Source organism: Pseudophryne corroboree, chromosome 2 (assembly GCF_028390025.1).
Source record: "Pseudophryne corroboree isolate aPseCor3 chromosome 2, aPseCor3.hap2, whole genome shotgun sequence".
NCBI classification, from domain to species: Eukaryota; Metazoa; Chordata; class Amphibia; order Anura; family Myobatrachidae; genus Pseudophryne; species Pseudophryne corroboree.
In genome coordinates, this window is record NC_086445.1 from 349,430,364 (window position 1) to 349,451,671 (window position 21,308).

A 21,308-nucleotide genomic window follows, 5' to 3' on the forward strand; every position below is an offset into this window, starting at 1 on the left:
TCCTGGTGGCTCCATGGTCCTCCTCTATCTACAGGCACGGTCGGACTGGTCCACAGGGGTACCAGGGAAACCCACCGGTAGGCCCCACTGCTTGAGTGCTCACTCCTTCCTCTAGGGATCAGGTTCCAGACTGTGCACTTGTATTATACATGGTAGATATGTTGCATTACACTGCACTAGACTATTGTGTATTTAAAGCCTCTGTGGAGGCTGGCCACACCCCCTTTGTTGGCTGGCCATACCTTTAAGTATGGGCCCCTATCACTGCATTCCCCCGGTGGGCCCTTCACGCCCCAGTCCGACACTGTCTATAGCCCACGATTCCTGGTACTTACATACGCTGTATCTGTTGGAAAGCATTCATCCTATCCTCAGGTAACACTGGCTTCATTTTCTGGCACGATGTACAGTATGTAATTTCATGCTTTCACTGCTGCTGAAGTGAAGAAGAGTCGTGAAGAGGAGCAGGCTCTGTGCATCTTGAAGACAAGATGAGAGGGGGCTGGAGGGACAACAGAGGTGGGAAAGCTGCTGGAGGGATATAGGGCATGGAGCTGCTGGAGGGACACAGGCAGTGAGCTGCTGGAGTAACAGAGGCAGAGATGTGCATAAGGAGCACTACTGTGGGCATTATGTGTTTAAGCAACACTACTTTGGTCATTATGTGTAAGGGGCACTACTACTGTGGGCATTATGTGTAAGGGGCACTACTACTGTGGGCATTTTGTATATAAGCGGCACTTCTGTGGGCATTATGTGTATAAGTGGCACTACTGTGGTCATTATGTATAAGGGACATTACAACTGTGGGAATTGTGTATAAGGGGCACTACTGTCAAAATTGTATATAAGGGGCACTACTGTGTGGCATAACATATATAAAGGGTACCATTGTGTAGCGCAACATGAATAAAGGGCACTACTGAGTGACATAACTATAATAAGGGGCATAACCAGGGGTTAAAGTGAGCTGGAATGGGGCAGAACTGCATTCTGTCTGTTCCACTTGGAGACGGAACGCAGTTCCGCCTCCTCCGGCTCACCTAACCCGATGTGTGGCCGGCGCTGCAGGGAGATGCCGGGCGCCCGCTGAGATTGTGTTACCAGCGGGCACCCGTCTCCCTCTCTACTGCGGCAGTCGGAGGCATGAGCTCAGTACTGAGCTCCGGCTTCCGGCGCTGTCACTGTGCGCTATGGGAGAGACGTCATGATGTCTCTCCCATAGTGCCGAGGAGCGGGCGCCCAGAGGATTGCAGCGACCAGACACGGAGTGGGGCTTGGTGAGTATGGTGTGTTTTCTTTTTTTTCTTTTGTATAGCGGCATCTACTGGGGGCAAACTACTCGGGGGCATTACTACAGAGGGGCACCTACTGGGGTAAACTACTGGGGGGCATTACTACAGAGGGGCACCTACTGGGGCAAACTACGGGGGGGCATTACTACAGAGGGGCATCTACTGGGGGCAAACTACTGGGAGGCTTCTACTGGGGGGCATTACTACAGAGGGGCATCTACTGGGGGCAAACTACTGGGAGGCATCTACTGGGGCAAACTACTGGGAGGCATCTACTGGGGGCAAACTACTGGGGGAATTACTACAGAGGGTCACCTACTGGGGGCAAACTGATGGGGGGCATTACTACTGAGGGGCATCTACTTCTGGGCATCTACTGGGAGCAAAGTACTGGGGGACATTACTACTGGGGGGCATCTACTGGGGGACATTACTACTGGGGGGCATCTACTGGGGGCAAACTACTGGGAGACATTACTACTGGGGGGCATCTACTGGGGGAAAACTACTGGGGTCATTATTACTGGGGGCAAGCTACAAGGGGGCAAACTACAAGGGGGCAAACTACAGGAGGGCATCTACTGGGGGCAAACTACTAGGAGGCATCTACTGGGAGCAAACTACTGGGGGACATTACTACTGGGGGGCATCTACTGGGGGCAAACTACTGGGAGGCATTATTACTGGGGGCAAGTTACAAGGGGGCAAGCTACAAGGGGCAAACTACAAGGGAGCAAGCTACTGGGGGCAAACTACAAGGGGGCAAACTACAGGAGGGCATTACTACTGGGGGCATAACTACAGGGGCAATACTACTTGAGGGCATTACTACTCGGAGGCATTACTACTGGGGGCATTACTGCTGGGGGCTAAACTACTGGGGGCATAACTACAGGGGCTAAACTACAAGGGGGCAAACTACAGTGGGGCATTACTACTGGGGGCATTACTACTGGGGGCATTACTACTGGTGGCTAAACTACAAGGGGCAAACTACTGGGGCTAAACTACTGGGGGCATTACCACTGGGAGGATAAACTAAAGGGGGGGGGTAAACTACTGAGGTCATAACTGCAGGGGCATTACCACTGGGGGCATAACTACTGGGGCTAAACGACAGGGGGCATTACTACAGGCAACATTACTACTTGGGGCAATACTACACAGGGGCATTACTAATGGGGGCACTACTAATGAGGGCATTGTAAAGGGGGCACTTCATAAGGGGCATCACTCCTGGAGACATAAGGGGCACTACTACTGGGGGCATTGGATAAGTGGCATCACTACTATGGGCTCTATATAAGGGGCACTACTACTGTGGGCACTACCAGTACAGTGGACATTGCATAAGGAGTACTACTACTGTGGGCATTGTATAAGGGGCGCTACTGCTGTGGGCATTATGTGTATTATGGGGTGCTACTACTGTGGGCATTATTACTATTGTGTGACCACGCCCCTTTCTTTTGGAGACTGTTTTGTTCATATATTTGTAAATCCAGTCATCAGGACACAGAGACATGTGAGTTCACTGCTGTGCTTTTTATTCTATCCCCAACTCCAGGCACACTGCGCACTGCACCACCCACTTCCCAGCATCCCCCTGGTCCCAGGGACCATCACTAAAGATTCAGGCTTACACAGATTAGTAAGGGAGTGTCTACAAATATTAAGCATTCTAATACACTAACATCACATCCTCTTTTCTTTAAAGATAAGCCCTGTACGCTTCAATGCAACAATTAACAATGTCATATTAAGAACATCATCTAACACGTTTCAATGAGTCTCTCAGGTCTGCGTATTTCCCTTTTGGGTCTTTCATACACAGTCTGTGTTTCATCGACCATGTTGGACCTTTCTAGAATCGTGGTTTGTTCACCATTATCAGGATCATCATACATGTCAGATGAAGGGTATTCTTCAGTCATGTTGTCTTCATTATGGTTAGGTTGAGATATTAAATCCACCCGATTTCTTCTTACTTCCGTTCGACGCTCTGTACGTATAGTATAAGATCTTGATGCTACTTGTGCTTGCACAATACCTTTCTGCCCCCAAATACCTTTCTCGTGATCTCTGAGACGGACTTGGTCATCCGATTTTAGATCAGATAAGCTTTTTGCTCGCCTGTCATGGAACAGTTTCTGTTTCGCCTGTTGACGTTCCTCACTCAGTCTGACCAACGCTGAGTTATGTGTATTAAGCAGTTCATCATGTATCGGGAGATTTGCTCTAATCCTCCTTCCCATCAGCATTTGTGCAGGAGAAAGTCCATTCTGTAAAGGTGTACTGCGGTAGATTAAAAGACTTTTGTAGAAATCTTCTTTACCTCCTTGAGCTTTTTTCATGAGACTCTTTACAGTTTTTACTGAACTTTCCACCAACCCATTTGAGCGTGGATAGTGGGGACTTGACGTAGTATGGACAAATTCCCACTCATCAGCAAATTGTCTAAATTCAGCACTGGAAAACTGAGGACCATTGTCAGTGAATACTTCCATAGGAACACCATGCCTTGCAATGATTGACTTCATGCAATTGATTATGGCTATATTAGTAGTTGTATTTAGTGTCTTCACCTCAGGGTAGTTAGAGTAATAGTCACGACAATGTACGTTTTCCCATTACAAATAAACAAATCTGTGCCAGCTTTCTGGTACGGTCTCTCTGGCACTGTGTGAGGACTCAGTGGCTCGACTTGTTGTTTCGGTCTATACGTAAGACATAATTCACATGTAGCTGTAGTCTGTGCTATGTCTTGGTTCATTCTTGGCCAATAAATAACTTCACGCGCTCTCCGCTTACATTTTTCTTCTCCTAAGTGGCCTTCATGTATCTTGCACAGCATAGTTTTTCTTAGTCGTGCAGGTATGACAAACCTATTGCCTTTGTAAATAATACCATCGACAACTGTAAGGTCACTGCGGTACATCCAATAATCATGGATAGACAGCGGGCACGCATGTTTTTCTGCTGGCCAACCTTTCAGAATGATATCTTTCAACACTTTCATTGTGTCATCTGTCTCAGTTTCTTTCCTAATCTGTTCTTGTCTTGCAAGAGACACTGGTAGAGAAGCTACAATCAAATTAACATAGGCTTCTATCTCTTCATCCATCAGACTTTTGGAACCTTCACTTTTGTCCACAGCACGAGAAAGTGCATCAGCAATGCACATGTATTTTCCGGGACAGCACAGCAAGTGTACATCATATTTCTGTAGTCTGATAAGCATTCGTTGAATTCTCATAGGACAGTCATGTAATGATTTAGTCATGATAGCTACCAATGGCTTGTGGTCAGTTTCCACTGTAAATGTTTGACCATACACAAACTGATGAAATCGTTTACATGCATATGTGATCGCTAGAAGTTCTTTTTCTATCTGAGCATACCTTGTTTCAGCACTTGTCAGTGCTCTTGATGCATAGATTACTGGTTGCCATGTATCCTCATGTTCTTGTAACAGCACTGAGCCTAGGCCAAATTGCGAAGCATCTGCTGAAATTCTTATTCTTTTCGCAGGATCAAAGAATTTTAGCACTGGTTGCTCTGTAATGATCGGTTTCAAGTTTTGCCAACTTTTTTCTTGTTCATGTGACCACATCCACTCGTTATCTTTGTCCAACAACCATCTAAGAGAGGCTGTTCGTTCAGAGAGTTGAGAAATAAACTTTCCTAAGTAAGTAATCATTCCTAGGAATCTTCTGACGTCGTCTTTGTTGTTAGGACGTTCCATATTCACTATGACTGATATTTTCCTTGGGTCTGGTTTTACACCTTGATCCGAGACCACGTCACCCATAAAGGTGAGTGTATTCACGCCAAATTCACATTTGTCCTTGTTTAGCTTTAGATTCACTTTCTTGACAAGTTCCATTACTTGTCTCAATCTAGAATCATGTTCTTCCTTTGTAGATCCCCAGACAATAATGTCATCCATCATTGTTTCAACACCTAGAATATGTTCAAAAATCATGTGTATCTTTTTGTTATATACTTCTGGAGCAGACAATATTCCATATGGTAGTCGAAGAAATCTGTATCGACCTACTGGTGTATTAAATGTACAAAGCTTTGAGCTGGCCTCATCTAGCTTCATTTGCCAGAATCCTGAAGATGCGTCCAATTTACTGAACCATTTTGCTCCCGCAAATTGCGACATGATTTCATCTCTGGTTGGTAGTTTGAAATGTTCTCGTTTAATAGCTTTGTTTACATCTCTGGGGTCTAGACATATTCTGAGTTGTCCATTTTTCTTTTCAACAATTACTAAGGAGCTTACCCATTCAGTAGGCTCATCAACTTTCTGTATCACACCCAAGGCTTCCATGCGATTTAACTCTTGTTTCAGTTTTTCTCTCAGCGCAAACTGCACTTTTCTACAGGGGTGTATCACTGAAGAAACTTACGTGTCTATATTTATTTTATGCTCTCCAGGCAAACAACCTAGACCTTCAAACAAGTCTCTGTATTCTGTAAACATTGATTTGCAGTCATCTTCTACTTGTGATGTCACCATAAAAACTTTCTTTAGCAAGCTTAGTTTCTCACAGGAACTTAATCCTAGAATCGGTTGCACATTTTTATCCACAATCAGTAGAGATGTTTTAAACTGTTGTCCCTTATATTTCAGTGTCACTAAGCATGTACCTTTCACAGGAATTTCCTCCCCAGTGTACCCTGTAACTTTCACTTTGGCTGGATGAATTTTAGGTTTTACTCTAAAAGTCTTATAGTCTTGAAACAATATTAAATTCACCTGCGCGCCAGTATCAAGCTTAAAGGGAATGACAATCTCGTTCACAGTTAAAGGGACAATCCATTCTTTCTTATCTGCACTGCAAAGTTCAATGCAATCCACAAAGAATTCCTCTGTTTGTTTAACAGCATGCACATTGGTTGTTTCCCTTTTCAGTTTACAGCATTTGGCAAAGTGATTAAGTCTCCCACATTTCATGCAGGTTTTACCATAAGCAGGGCACATTTTAGGATTGTGAGCATTTCCACATCTACTACACATTTCCTTATTAGACTGTGGCTTAGACTGCTTCATTCTTGAGAATGGAGGTTTGCTTGGCTCTGTTGTCTGCACTACATGTACATCAGCTTCCTTGTGTAACGTTTTTGGCTTGAAATCTAATTATTTCCGCAGATCTGCACATAGTCACTGCCTTTTCTAGTGTTAGGTCTTGCTCTCTCAGCAATCTCTCTCTGAGTCCATTATCAGGTATTCCACAGACAATACGATCTCTAATCAGTGAATCCTTTAAATCACCAAACTCACAGGTTTTACTGAGTGATTGCAGCTCTGTAACATACTGATCAAATCCATCTACAGACTTCTGATCACATGTGAAAAACTTATATCTTTCATATGTCACATTTTTCCTTGGCACAAAGTAATCTTCAAACTTTTGCATTATAGAAGATAGCACCATATTCTGCCCCTCATCAAACTGAAAACTATTATAAATGTCCAGCACATCCTCTCCTATCACATGGAGGAAAATGGATGCCTTCGTTTTGTCAGCCTCTGTATCAGCTCCACATGCAGCAAGATATATATTAAACCTTTGCTTAAATCTTTTCCAGTTTTCAGACAAGTTACCAGACATCAGCATGCCGGTTGGAGGAGCTAGTTTATCCATGGTTACTCACTGTTTGAAGAGAGGAGCACACGGCAGGCTTTGCAGACACCGAGTATCACAGCCTTACAGACTTCTGCAGGATTCTTTCACACTCTGAGAGCACTAGCAGTCCAAATTAAACTTCTTCTGACACCATGTTTTGTTCATATATTTGAAAATCCAGAGACACGTGAGTTCACTGCTGTGCTTTTTATTCCATCCCCAACTCCAGGCACACTGCGCACTGCACCACCCACTTCCCAGCATCCCCCTGGTCCCAGGGACCATCACTAAAGATTCTGGCTTACACAGATTAGTAAGGGAGTGTCTACAAATATTAAGCATTCTAATACACTAACATCACAGAGACCACGCCCCTTTTTACGGGCAATACCTTTATTACATGGGCGCCGTGGGGAGGGGGGGTGAGTTCCACTATCTCTCTAGGACCACTTTAAGCACTGGGCATAACTATGTGATGTAACATGAATCAGGGGCACTACATGCAGTGTAATGTGAATAAGATTGTGCTACTGTGTGGTGTAATTTGAATTGGGGATACTATTGTGTGACCACGCTGCTTCTTTGTGAGATCAATGTCCCTTTTCTAAAGTATGGGAAGTGGGGCAATAATTTATAGTTTGCAGGGGGAGTTCCGAAAATACTAGCACTGGCCATGGCTCTGCTTATTGTAAGGTGTGTGTGTGTGTGTGTGTGTGTGTGTGTGTGTGTGTGTGTGTGTGTGTGTGTGGAAAAGGGAGGTTGGGGGGGGGGGGGGGGTAGGGAGGTAGGTGGTGGTTTTATGAGTTCCACCACCTCTCCAGGACCACTTTAAGCCCTGTACACACATACACAGAATTCTCAATCATTTGGAATAGGCATGACACCTTCTGCATGGTGTCCAAATTTACACTATCATTATTCTATAATTGGCCTGTTTGGCCAATAGTGGAAACCTCCATGACATTTTCCCATTCATTATAATGCTCTCATTAGTTTCAATGTAGTACATACATTAAAGGGAATGGTGGTTTCTTAGAAACTGTTAAACATTGCTAGTAAATCCATACTTCTTTAGATCTCTGCAAATCCATTTATTTTCTGATACACATTTTAAAAGATGCACAGATGGAGTTAATTATGTCACTTGTGATTCTGTAAGGAGACCTGGAAAACATGAACTGTTTGGAGTCCTGAGGAACCTGTGATTTAGTCCAGGGGTTCCCAACCATGGTCCTCAAGGCATGCAAAAATTATTTTGATTTAACCATCTGTGCTCAAGCATGGATATCACTAAAAGCCGAACCGTTAGTGTGCCTGGATGACCAAGAATGGGAAACACTGCTTTCCATCCATGAAAACAAATCAACATTTACAGTGCAGTGCAAGGCACACTAATGAAAGCAATTGCTTGGCTGGCATGAATTATATGGCATATTTGTGCTATTCTAATTAACCTGAACACTTTTTAATAACTTTTATAATCAGGTTTATTTTCTATAATATCCCTGTCTTACACATTTCTTTCTTTAGGCTTTTTTCATCTGAACAGTCTCATGGAATGGTCTAATCCTTCCCCCTAGTGGACATGTATCAGCAGTGTTTTCATATAGTTCAAGTTTATTTCAGAAAACACCTTGCAATTGGTAAGCATCATCTTACTTAACTGTGCAGCCTGGTAATTGTTTGTGTGTTCACGCGTATCACAAAATGCATTAGCTAATGCTTATTTATATTAAGTATAAAATTGTGCAACATTTTTTTAACAGACAATACATTTTATTTACTTTTAGTTGCTAAATAAAAGTAATAACAAATAATCTACACATTAAAGGTATCTCTTTCCCTGTTCCTCATCTACTATAAATGAAGACCATAATGAAATAAAATGTTCATTTTAAAGTGCACACTGCACATTCAGTTGCGCACCCAGGGGGGGTTTCCGAGCACCCAGAAACCCCCCTCCACCAAAAAAAAATAAAAAAAAATTTTTTTTTTTTTTTTTTGTTTGCTGCATGAGTATTATTAATTGCTGTCTAGCATCCTCTGCAGCCTGCTGTCTTCCTGGTGGCACTTGTAAGTGCTTCATAAAAGTCTACTTTATTTTAATTATAGTACATATATATCCATGTGTATACATATATACACAGGTATATACATAAATACATATAAACACACACACACATGATTATATATATATATATATATATATATATATATATATGTATGCATGTTTAATATGCTATGTATATGTGTATATGTATGTATGTGTGTGTGTATGTAATTATATATATATATATATATATATATATATATATATATATATATATATAGGTGTATATATTGTCGAAGTCAAAAATATTACATAGAAAGAACATACAGACTCCACACATTATAAGTCGCTATACTTGCAAATACGCGCAGCGAGCACAGCAATATATGGTAACACACGCATTTACACGGACATGCCACAGAGATGGATTCGACACTTATTTCATACAGTACATAATTATAATAATATCAAGCGCCAGACATCATAATGATTTAACATTATATAATGGAGTAATGTCATGTATGTGTATTATTGGAATGAAGCAAGATAGGCCTGTCATATTTGGTATTGAAGCAAGCGGATTAATGTGTAGATTCATTTGATACTTGTTATTAAGTTGTAGGACATTGCAACAAGAAGTTATGATTAAATGTATGAAAGCTAAAATCACTCTTATTAGGACAATAGACATTTACAGAAACAGGTAGTGGACAGGAAGCTCAGGCCAGCCCCTTTTGATGTCTTCAAGGCTGAACCTGTTTAGCATACAAACAGACTAGTGACTCATCATGAATGAGAAAGTTCCCTCCACCAAAACTAGATAACACATTACAGAGAGACACAGTTGCGAGTTGCTGTTTTGTGCCAGACGATGATGGAGGTGCTTCTAGATCAGTTCCTGTATTTATTTGCTGAGAGAGAATGAGATATTAAGAGGAGGATGCATTGAGGGAATGGTATTGTATGCTGGCCTGTAACTGTATGTATTTTGTATTAACTGATTACTATATAAATTGTAACCATATAACTACACGTATACTGTACATTGTAATATATTGAATCCATATCCTTTTAATAACAAATATATACATCAATGAGCTTTGGAACTCAGATAATGTGTGGGTGTAATCTTTTCTCTTAAGGGATGTAGTGTTTTGAGATGTACAGCGCACTTTTATTGTATATGGTAATAAGATGCGCCTGGCGTCTGCAGTATATAATATATATATATATATATATATATATATATATATATATAGGTGTATATACGGTATATATATATATATGTGTAGATATGTATGTGTATATATATATATATATATATATATATATGTACACACACACACACAGACGCACAGACACACTAGTTTTACGGACCCAGCATATACTGGGTCACCTCAGTCCCCACCCCCGTGATTGGCTCCACCCAGTTCTGGAAACCCCCCATGCAAATCCTGCGTTTGCCACTGACATTCATGAGATTGCAGCCAATTAGGAACCAGTCAGTGCTGATTGCTGACATGCCTCAGTAAAGATACTCACTCTAATAACTTGATAGGCTGTTTTATCCATGTTGTATATTCTTGATGACCTGATTACATTCTTATGGACTCATTGTTGTTATTGGATAGTTTTGGGCTTAGTCCACAAAATTTAGGCGATAAGGACACTTTAAAAGACCTTTCTGGTAAATCTTACAAAAATGGGAATACATCTTGTTTTCTTTTAAACTGGCTTCCAGAATTTATGCCCAGTTGGATGCTAAACCACAGGGGCGTATCTACTGTTTGGCGAGGATGGCACTCGCCAGGGGCGCCAGCCGAGAGGGGGCGCTGCCTGGCTGTGCCACCCGCGGCCGGTGCTGTCTGTGATCAAAGCTCCGTGATGCTCTCTCTGCTTCTCCCTCCTCTGAGCCAGCGCTGATAAGAAGCACAGCGCTGGCTGAGAGGAGGGGGAAGCAGCGAGCTCAGCCTGACAAAATGAGAGGTGGCACCTGCGGGCGGGGGGGGGGAGGAATGTCACTCGCAGATGAGGGGTGCACCAGCGGGTGGGGGGACTCCTGTGGGTTGGGGGCGGGTCACCCGTGGCAAAAAAATGTTAAAGTTCCTTGCAGGCTGCTGGACATCTCCCAGGTTCAATGTTGAATATCCCCCGGAATTCTTGTATGCAGTACTCCATTTCTGCTCAGAGGGGCTGGGTAGATGCTGCAGAGCCAATAGGAGCAGGATGGGGCGGGGATCCAGCATCAGAGTGTGGGCTGAATGTCGGAGGCCAGCGTTATAGGTTTAGTCAGTGTGTAGTTGGCGGGGCTTTGACTGTGTGACAAGCGAGCAGACCAAAGTTTGCTCACAGTCAACACTGATAAGCAGAGCCCACGGGGGTACTATCCATTGTCGGCATGAGGGCTATTCGACCAGTGTGGTCAAACTGCGACGCCACCCCATATGGGGCTCAGTAAGGCTGCTGCCGATGGGACCAATCTTTCCTGGCAGCACCTATTAAATATCTTTTGACCGCATGACCAGTGGCGTAACTAGAAATTTTTCTCCCCCAAGCCAAAAAATTCTACGGCGCCCCCCCCCCCCCATAATTTACACTAGTAAAGGGACAAACATGTGCGCGCCGAAGGCGCGCCGGCAAAAAGGGGGCGTGGTTTCGTTTAAATGGGAGTGGCTTCACATAAAGAGGCGTGGCATTGCAGGAAAAGACTACCTTATACCCCAGTTTTGCAACCTGCACGCCCAGACGTTAGCCACCACAGGAAAGAAAAATAATCCTGATTCATGCCCCTTCCATTATTTGTCATTTTTCCTCCTTATAGTAATGCCCAGTATACATTATGCCACATACTGCAAAGGCCCTCAGACATTATGCCACACACAATAATGCACATGACACAATATGCACACACCGTAATGCCCCCGACACATTATGCCACACACCGTAATGCCCCTGACACATTATGACAGGAATCGCAATGCCCATTATACATTATGCTACACACTGCAATGCCCCTGATACATTATACCACAATGCCCGTGATATAGTATGCCACACACCGCAATGTCCGTGATACATTATGACACACACTGCAATGAACCTGAGACATTATTCCACATACCACAATGCCCATGATATAGTATACCACACACCGCAATGTCCGTGATACATTATGACACACACCGCAATGTCCGTGATACATTATGACACACACTGCAATGACCCTGAGACATTATACCACATACCACAATGCCCATGATATAGTATACCACACACCGCAATGTCCGTGATACATTATGCCACACACCGCAATGTCCGTGATACATTATGACACACACTGCAATGAACCTGAGACATTATACCACATACCACAATGCCCATGATATAGTATACCACACACCGCAATGTCCGTGATACATTATGACACACACCGCAATGTCCGTGATACATTATGACACACACTGCAATGAACCTGAGACATTATACCACATACCACAATGCCCGTGATATAGTATACCATACACCGTAATGCCTGTGACACATACCGCAATGCCAGTTATACCCTATGCCACACACCGCAATGCCCGTTATACATTATGCTACACACTGCAATGCCCCTGATACATTATAACACATACAATGTCTGTGACACATTATGCCACACACCGTAATGCCTGTGACACATTATGCCACACACCGTAATGCCTGTGACACATGACAGGAATCACAATGCCCGTTATACATTATGCTACACACTGCAATGCCCCTGATAGATTATAGCACATACAATGTCTGTGACACATTATGCCACACACCGTAATGCCTGTGACACATTATGCCACACACCGTAATGCCTGTTACACATGACAGGAATCACAATGCCCGTTATACATTATGCTACACACTGCAATGCCCCTGATAGATTATAGCACATACAATGCCTGTGACACATTATGCCACACACCGTAATGCCTGTGACACATTATGACACACACTGCAATGACCCTGAGACATTATACCACATACCACAATGCCCGTGATATAGTATACAACACATCGTAATGCCTGACACATTATGACACACACCGCAATGTCCATGATACATTATGCCACACACTGCAATGACCCTGAGACATTATACCACAATGCCCGTGATATAGTATACAACACACCGTAATGCCTGACACATTATGACACACACCGCAATGTCCGTGATACATTATGCCACACACTGCAATGACCCTGAGACATTATACCACAATGCCCGTGATATAGTATACAACACACAGTAATGCCTGACACATACCGCAATGCCCGTTATACATTATGCCACACTGCAATGACCCTGAGACATTATACCACATAGCACAATGCCCGTGATATAGTATACAGACACCGTAATGCCTGACACATTATGCCACACACCGCAATGCCCGTTATACATTATGCCACACACTGCAATGACCCTGAGACATTATACCACATACTACAATGCCCGTGATATAATATACCATACACCGTAATGCCTGTGACACATACCGCAATGCCCGTTATACCCTATGCCACACTGCAATGCCCCTGAGACATTATACCACATACCACAATGCCCATGATATAGTTTGTCACACACCGTAATGCCTGTGACACATTCTGACACACACCGCAATGTCCGTGATACATTATGCCACACACCGTAATGCCCATTACACATTAAGTCCTACAGTAAGGCTTCTAATTACTTTTAAATTACCTGCTCGTTGCCAGGGGTTTCATGCTCTTGGTTCCATGCACGGTGCCAGGGGTTTTCATGCTCAGGGTGTCATGCTCATTGCCAGGTGTTTCATGCACTCGGTGTCATGCTCGTTGCCAGGGGTTTCATGCACTGGGTGTCATGCTCGTTGCTAGGGGGTAGTGCTTGTTGCTAGGGCTGTGCTCCCAGTGCCACATATGTCCTCAGTGCCAGATATTCCCCCACGGTGCCAGGTACTCACATGCTCCCAGTGCCAAATATAGCCTCTCCCCCCAGTGCCACATATGCCCCCAGTGCCAGATATTCCCCCACAATGCCAGGTGCTCACGTGCCCCCAGTGCCAAATATAGCCCCCCCCCATGTGCCAGGTACACATACAGTGCCATATATGCCCCCTCAGTGCCCCCCCAGAGCCATATATGCCCCCTCAGTGCCCCCCCAGTGCCATTACCATATATGCCATATATGCCCCCTCAGTGCCATATATGCCCCCTCAGTGCCCCCCAGTGCCATATATGCCCCCTCAGTGCCATATATGCCCCCTCAGTGCCCCCCCAGTGCCATATATGCCCCCTCAGTGCCATATATGCCCCCTCAGTGCCCCCCAGTGCCATATATGCCCCCTCAGTGCCATATATGCCCCCTCAGTGCCATACATGCCCCCTCAGTGCCATACATGCCCCCTCAGTGCCCCCTGCAGTGCCATATATGCCCCCTCAGTGCCATATATGCCCCCTCAGTGCCATATATGCCCCTCAGTGCCTCCCCAGTGCCATATATGCCCCCTCAGTGCCATATATGCCCCCTCAGTGCCCCCCCAGTGCCATATATGCACGCGATGGGGGGGGAGGGGCAGTTGGAAGGCTCCTACACTCACTGCATAGCAGAGCAGTAGTGAATAGACGCTGTGCGCATGCGCACAGCGTCTATTCAGCGCAGACAGTGGGAGAGAGGGCATGCCAGCACAGAGCGCTGGGCATGACCCCTCAGTGACGAAAACGGGGGCGTGGCGAAGCCACGACCCCTTTTCCTAGACCACGCCCCCGACACGCCGGAGACTCAGAGGGACACGGGAGAGGCGCACGCTGTGCCCTCCGTGTTCCTACTTCGCAGCGGGGGGCTAGTGACAACAGATTGACATGCGAACGCTCGTCCGCATGTCAATCTGCTCTAAATCAGTGGCGGCAGCCCCTCGCCCCCAAGCCACCGCGAGGGCTGCGGGGGCAGTAGTTACGCCACTGCCCATGACCCTCAGAGTGTAGCCCATGTGGCTGCCGCTGGCCCATCTTCTACCCATTTATTTCAGCTGCTGCCTCTACAGAAGCAACCACGGCAGTGGGCTTGCTGCTTGCAATGCACCCCGCTGTCTCCACTCCCCTGTAGTTCCCTTTCTGCAATGCAGCCAGGCTGCAGAGTTCGGCATACAGTGGGCGGGGAATGAGACAATATAAAGTTTTATCCCACCCTGAGTGAATAGGCGCCTTATCCCGCCCCACAGTCACCGTGACCCGTTCATCCAGCCAGCCAGAGAGATGGTCAGTCCTTGGCCAGTCTGGTGCAAGGTGTGTCACTTCCCTTTAAATTGTGCAGGTGGGTGCCGGCTGCCAGTAGAGAGAATAAGAGCAGAGCTGGGTTTACACTATTCCATCTGGCCTCTCCCTAACACTGTTAGCCCTGTGTCTACACCTGCTGCCCATTATACTCATGATGCCGCCTGCGGATTGCTACTTGGGTGAGTGAGTACAGGACCTTTATAAAACATAACCTTATTCTTGTCATCTTGTATAGCTCATAAGGAAATTAATACATATGATATGCGTTTGGGATGCCGGCTGTCAAAATACAGACAGCGGCATCCTGGTGATTAAAATCCCTACGCTTACTAATTAAGCTAAACCTGATCCCTTACGACCCTATAACTCCCCCTCAGTATCCCTGGCGTCACCCACCCTATAACTCCCCCTCAGTATCCCTGCCCTCACCCTCTCCTGTAACCCCCCCTCCCCTCAGTGTCCCTGTCCTCACCCTCTCCTGTAACTCCCCCTCAATATCCCTGGCCTCACCCTCCCTATAACTCCCCCTCAGTATCCCTGCCCTCACCCACCCTATAATTCCCCCTCAGTGTACCTGCACTCACCCACCCTATAAGTTGGTCTCGTAGAAGAACATAGCTGCAGTAAATAATACTGAAATCCCCATTAAAAGCTTCAAGTAATCGCTCAACTGCAAATACCAGCTCTATACTGGAAAATGAACTATGTGCACATCAAGCAGAGTAACTTATTCCGTATCTACCACAACCTAATGCACTCTCTCTTACTCATTTATGATGTTCTAGGTAAATATTTCAGATGTGCAATTTAATTATTGCAATATTTACCACATGAACATAACTTCACTCACTGTTTAAACCACTGACATTATTATCAGTATTAGTACTGCTATGTTCTTCTACCAGACCAACTTTCCTCCAACCATCCAACTGACCAACCATCCAAATTTTCTGTCCAACTAAAACGGTGCCCCACACACCTAAACAACTTTTTCATCAGACCAGCCAACCAGGCAACTTTTTTATGAGGCCAGCCAACTTCACTGCAACTTGTGATGTCACAGAAGTAGGCGGACAGGTTCTGCCTACTTCTGCATATTTTGCATAAATGTTAGGTTTTGGGATTTTTTAAATAGTGAACTACTGGTCTTAGCATTTGCTAAGTTTTATTTTTAAAAGTCAGTGTATTTTATTTTTTGATTGTTGAACTACAGTTGTTAGCATGGCCTGGTGAAAGGGAAAGCTGCAACTTCTTTTTTTTTTTGTGGGAGTGTCCACAAATACTGGGATTCCTGGGATGTACTATCCGTCTCTTTACTCCGATGCCAAGCTTCCCTCTCCCTCCTCAGATGCCCAGCTTCAGTTTCCCACCTAAAAAGCCCAGATCCCGTCTCTGCCCTCAAGCTCTCTTTTCCTTCCCATGCCCAGCTCTCCTGATGCCCAGCTCTCCTTCTTCTGATGTCCAGCTCCTATCTCTTTGCTCCGACACCCTGCTCCCCTCTACTGATGCCCAGCTCTTTTCCTTCCCATGCCCAGCTCCCCTTTCCTGATGCCCAGCTCCGCTCTCCTTCTGATGCCCAGCTCCTATCTCTCTGCTCCAACATCATGCTCCCCTCTCCTGATGCCCAGCTCTCCTGTCCCTCCCATGCCCAGCTCCCTTCTCCTTCTGATGCCCAATTCCTATCTCTCTGCTCCGATCCCCTGCTATATATATCAGCCACAGCCTCACGTATATGTATATATCAGCCACAGCCTGATACTGTATATGGAATATATAAGCCACAGCCTCATATATAGATATATATCAGCCACAGCCTCGTATATAGATATATATCAGCCACAGCCTCGTATAGATATATATCTATATATGAGGCTGTGGCTGATACTGTATATATCTATTCAAGGCTGTGGCTGATATATATCTATATATGAGGCTGTGGCTGATATATATCTATACGAGGCTGTGGCTGATATATACTATATATGAGGCTGTGGCTGATATATATCTTTACGAGGCTGTGGCTGATATATTCTATATATGAGGCTGTGGCTGATATATATCTATATGAGGCTGTGGCTGATATAGTCTATATATGAGGCTGTGGCTGATATATATCTATATGAGGCTGTGGCTGATACTGTATATTCTATATATGAGGCTGTGGCTGATATATATCTATATGAGGCTGTGGCTGATATATTCTATATATGAGGCTGTGGCTGATATATATCTATATGAGGCTGTGGCTGATGTATTCTATATATGAGGCTGTGGCTGATATATATCTATATGAGGCTGTGGCTGATATAGTCTATATATGAGGCTGTGGCTGATATATATCTATATGAGGCTGTGGCTGATACTGTATATTCTATATATGAGGCTGTGGCTGATATATATCTATATGAGGCTGTGGCTGATATATTCTATATATGAGGCTGTGGCTGATATATATCTATATGAGGCTGTGGCTGATGTATTCTATATATGATGCTGTGGCTGATATATTCTATATATGAGGCTGTGGCTGATATATTCTATATATGAGGCTGTGGCTGATATATTCTATATATGAGGCTGTGGCTGATATATTCTATATATGAGGCTGTGGCTGATATATTCTATATATGAGGCTGTGGCTGATATATTCTATATATGAGGCTGTGGCTGATATATATCAGCCACAGCCTCATATATAGAATATATCAGCCACAGCCTCGTATAGATATATATCAGCCCCAGCTGTCACGGACTGTTTGCAAGGAGCAATCGCGGGTGCAGGTCCACATTCTCCAGCAGCAGCACCGATCGGGTGTGGTATGGAATGCCGGCGGTCGGGCTCCCGGCAACCAGCATACCGGCGCCGGGAGCCCGACCGTCGGCTTACCGACAGTGTAGCGAGCGCAAATGAGCCCCTTGCGGGCTCGCCGCGCTGCGGGCACGGTAGCGCGCGCCACGCTATTTTATTCTCCCCCCAGGGGGGTCGTGGACCCCCACGAGGGAGAATAAGTGTCGGTATGCCGGCTGTCGGGATTCCGGCACCGGTATACTGTGCGCCGGGATCCCGACAGCCGGCATACCGAAGACCACCCGCAACGATCATCCTCCTCTTCTGCAGCCGGCAGCAGGGATAGGGGGCTGCCACGATCGCAAGGGGGAAAGGGGGTGTGGGGGTGCCGCAATCGCATGTGGCGGGGTGTGGGGATGCCATGATAGCGGGGGTAGGATGGAGGCTGCTGGCAGTGAGGTCCCTGCAGCTGGAGCAGGATGAAGGCCATGAAATGTGCGGCAGCCGGAGCGGTATGAAAGGAGGGTCGTCCTCTGTCCCAGAGAGTCAAAAGTAGGCGGACACTAGCAACCAGTGTCCGCCTTCTTATCGTTCAGCTGGAACGATAAGAAGGCAGATACCTGAACGATTAGTTGGGAAAATCAAACAGATTTGATTTTCCCAAATAGCTGGACAGACCGTTTCTGGGCGTTTTTTTTGAGTGTGGGAGCAAACGGCTGATAATCATTTGCTCCCACACACTGCCAGATTATCTTTCCAACCGGCCAACCAGTTGGCTGGTTGGAAAGATATTGTCCTGATGTATGGCTAGCATTAGTTATATTATTTCTAAATATGGCATCTTTGTATTGTTCCCACCAATGCCTAATCAATAGCTGTAATAAATAAATGTATGCGTATATTCGCCTGTATGTATCTGCTCACCCTTATGTTTATTTTTGGTTTGCTACTCAGCAGCAGCCTAAACTTGGTGCAAATGATATGCCTGGAAACACTCTTAAATCCTACTCTGTATAGCCGCAGTTTGTGCATCACACCCTTATTGAACTTGGCCTATGTGTAATGCCCTTTACAGCTCAGTTACGACTCTTCAGTCACAAATACACATGACTCTGCTTTATCCATTCCTGTAAATGATTGGTTCTGGAGCATGAACAGTGTTAGGTTCCTGGTGCTCAGAACAAGGGAGATGTTATGAAGCGAGTCCAGAGCACCAGGACGTAATGCTGGGAAAGGGGAATGGAAAGGGAATAGCCCCTGGCGCCCTATCTCCGTTGTCTCACCCGTGCTGTCAGTACACTCTTGCGAGACTATGGTTGCTTGAGCCCATGGCAGCCGCGTTTGAAGGGCGGATTACGTCTGCCCAACTTCGATGCCCCCTCAGGTCTTAATGAGAGACAAAGAGTGAACCGAGACAGGGTGATAACAAGGGGCCCTCTGACTAAACAACAAGGCCAGGGGCTACTAACAAACCTAAAACCAAAGTATGTGCGGCTTGCCGCCAAAGGAAAAGAACAACAAAGGAAATGGTGACCACACGCCGACACAATACTTTTGTGTACCGGCGGTGACAGCATAAGCAGAACCCTCTGCAAAACACCAGTGACAGAAATAATAAGGGAATACAGCGGCCTAAGCCAACGGACGCGGCCGTGCCGCTACTCACGGAACCGGTACGAATACTGGCAAACGGACAGCAACTCCCAATGCTGCTGACACAGACTCTCAGAACTGGAGGACAGGCAGAATCCCAAACGACAGACCGGTGGACACCAAGAAGCCAGAAACTTGCACAGGCAAAGGTACTGGACCTCAGGACAGGAACGCCTCACGGCAGGACACGGGATCAGACATAGGAATCGACACAGGGACTGACACAGGAATCGACACAGGAAGCTCAGGAACTAGCAGGAACCAAGCTCAGAACTCAAGCAGACTGAAAACCCAGGAATATCACCAGCATCTGTGAATTGCAAACAGCCAGCATATAACAGAGAGGCCTAATTAATAATCCCATGCAGCTGCCTTGTTGCATGATTCCAAACTGACCAGATGCAATTAGCAGCCAGGTGAGGCTGAACACAAGGGAACAAGCTGCAATTACACAGACTCACCAGCGGCAGCAGACAAGAGTATTCTAAAACAGAGCAACAGGAAATCCTGGCATGCAAGACAACTTTATAAACATAAAATAGGAATGAACCACTACCTGTGGTTCATAACAGTATCCCCTCCTTAAGGGTGAGCTCCGAGCACCCCATGACACCCACGGGGAACATAAACAGAAGTATAACATGAAATACAGAACAAAACTGCAAAACAGGAATGAGCCACAGCCGTGGCTCATAACAAACAGTGTGAAAACATATACGACACACTCTTCAGAATCTATAATATGTAATCTGATTCATTGGGGTATATTTACTAAAATTCGTATTTTCCCGACTGAGGTCTAAGTTCAATCACGAATGACCACAAAGTTCCCACCATTGGTTACAATGGAGCGCATAGGCGCTACATTGTAACACTGCCGTGTGCTGCCTGTCATACACTACAGGAGCACACAGCCAATCAGGAGGATGCCACAACGTGGCGTTCCCTGATTGGCTGATGGAACTCTCTTAGACAAAAGTCAGGGGGGGTTCCTGGCATTCGGGGAAAGGGGTCCCATGTGAAAACATGGGGCCCCTTTCAGTGCGAGGTCGGGTGTCCGTTTTGTTATTTTGCAAAGTACCAGGATTACAAATCGGAAAGAAGAGGAGCCATCTACACTGGATTTTGTGAGTAGAATTTTTTTCAACAGGTACACCATGGATTCTACATGGAGAAGAGGACCGACCCTCGTGTGAACATAGGTAAGTATGTGTATATGGAAGTGTGGATGTATGTATTAAACTTTTACTTTCAAGGTGTGTGTCTTCTGTTTTTATTGGGGTATTTTTTTAGTAGTAGTACTACAGGTACCAGCGGGCCCGGTTTTCCACCGCATGCTGGTACTTGTGGTTCTCCAAGTACCAGCTTGCGGGGGAGGCTTGCTGGGACTTGTAGTAATGCTACTAAAAACAATATTCATTTTATGTCAAAAAGGCTATCAGCCTCCCTTCCGCAGCCCTTGGATGGGGGGGACAGCCTCGGGCTTCACCCCTGGCCCTTGGGTGGCTGGAGGGGGGGACCCCTTGATTGAAGGGGTCCCCACTCCTCCAGGGTACCCCGGCCAGGGGTGACTAGTTGGT

At 45.5% G+C, this 21,308-nt stretch overlaps 1 long non-coding RNA gene across 1 annotated transcript in view; it reads left to right on the forward strand.

Annotated features, from left to right (window-relative positions):
* The window catches only part of LOC135050800 (uncharacterized), a 74,295-nt gene that overhangs the window by 44,455 nt on the left and 8,532 nt on the right, over nucleotides 1–21,308 (forward strand). Inside the window, exon 2 of the long non-coding RNA XR_010241829.1 lies at nucleotides 8,465–8,577. This is a non-coding gene — a long non-coding RNA (uncharacterized LOC135050800). The remainder of the gene's footprint in view (nucleotides 1–8,464; nucleotides 8,578–21,308) is intronic.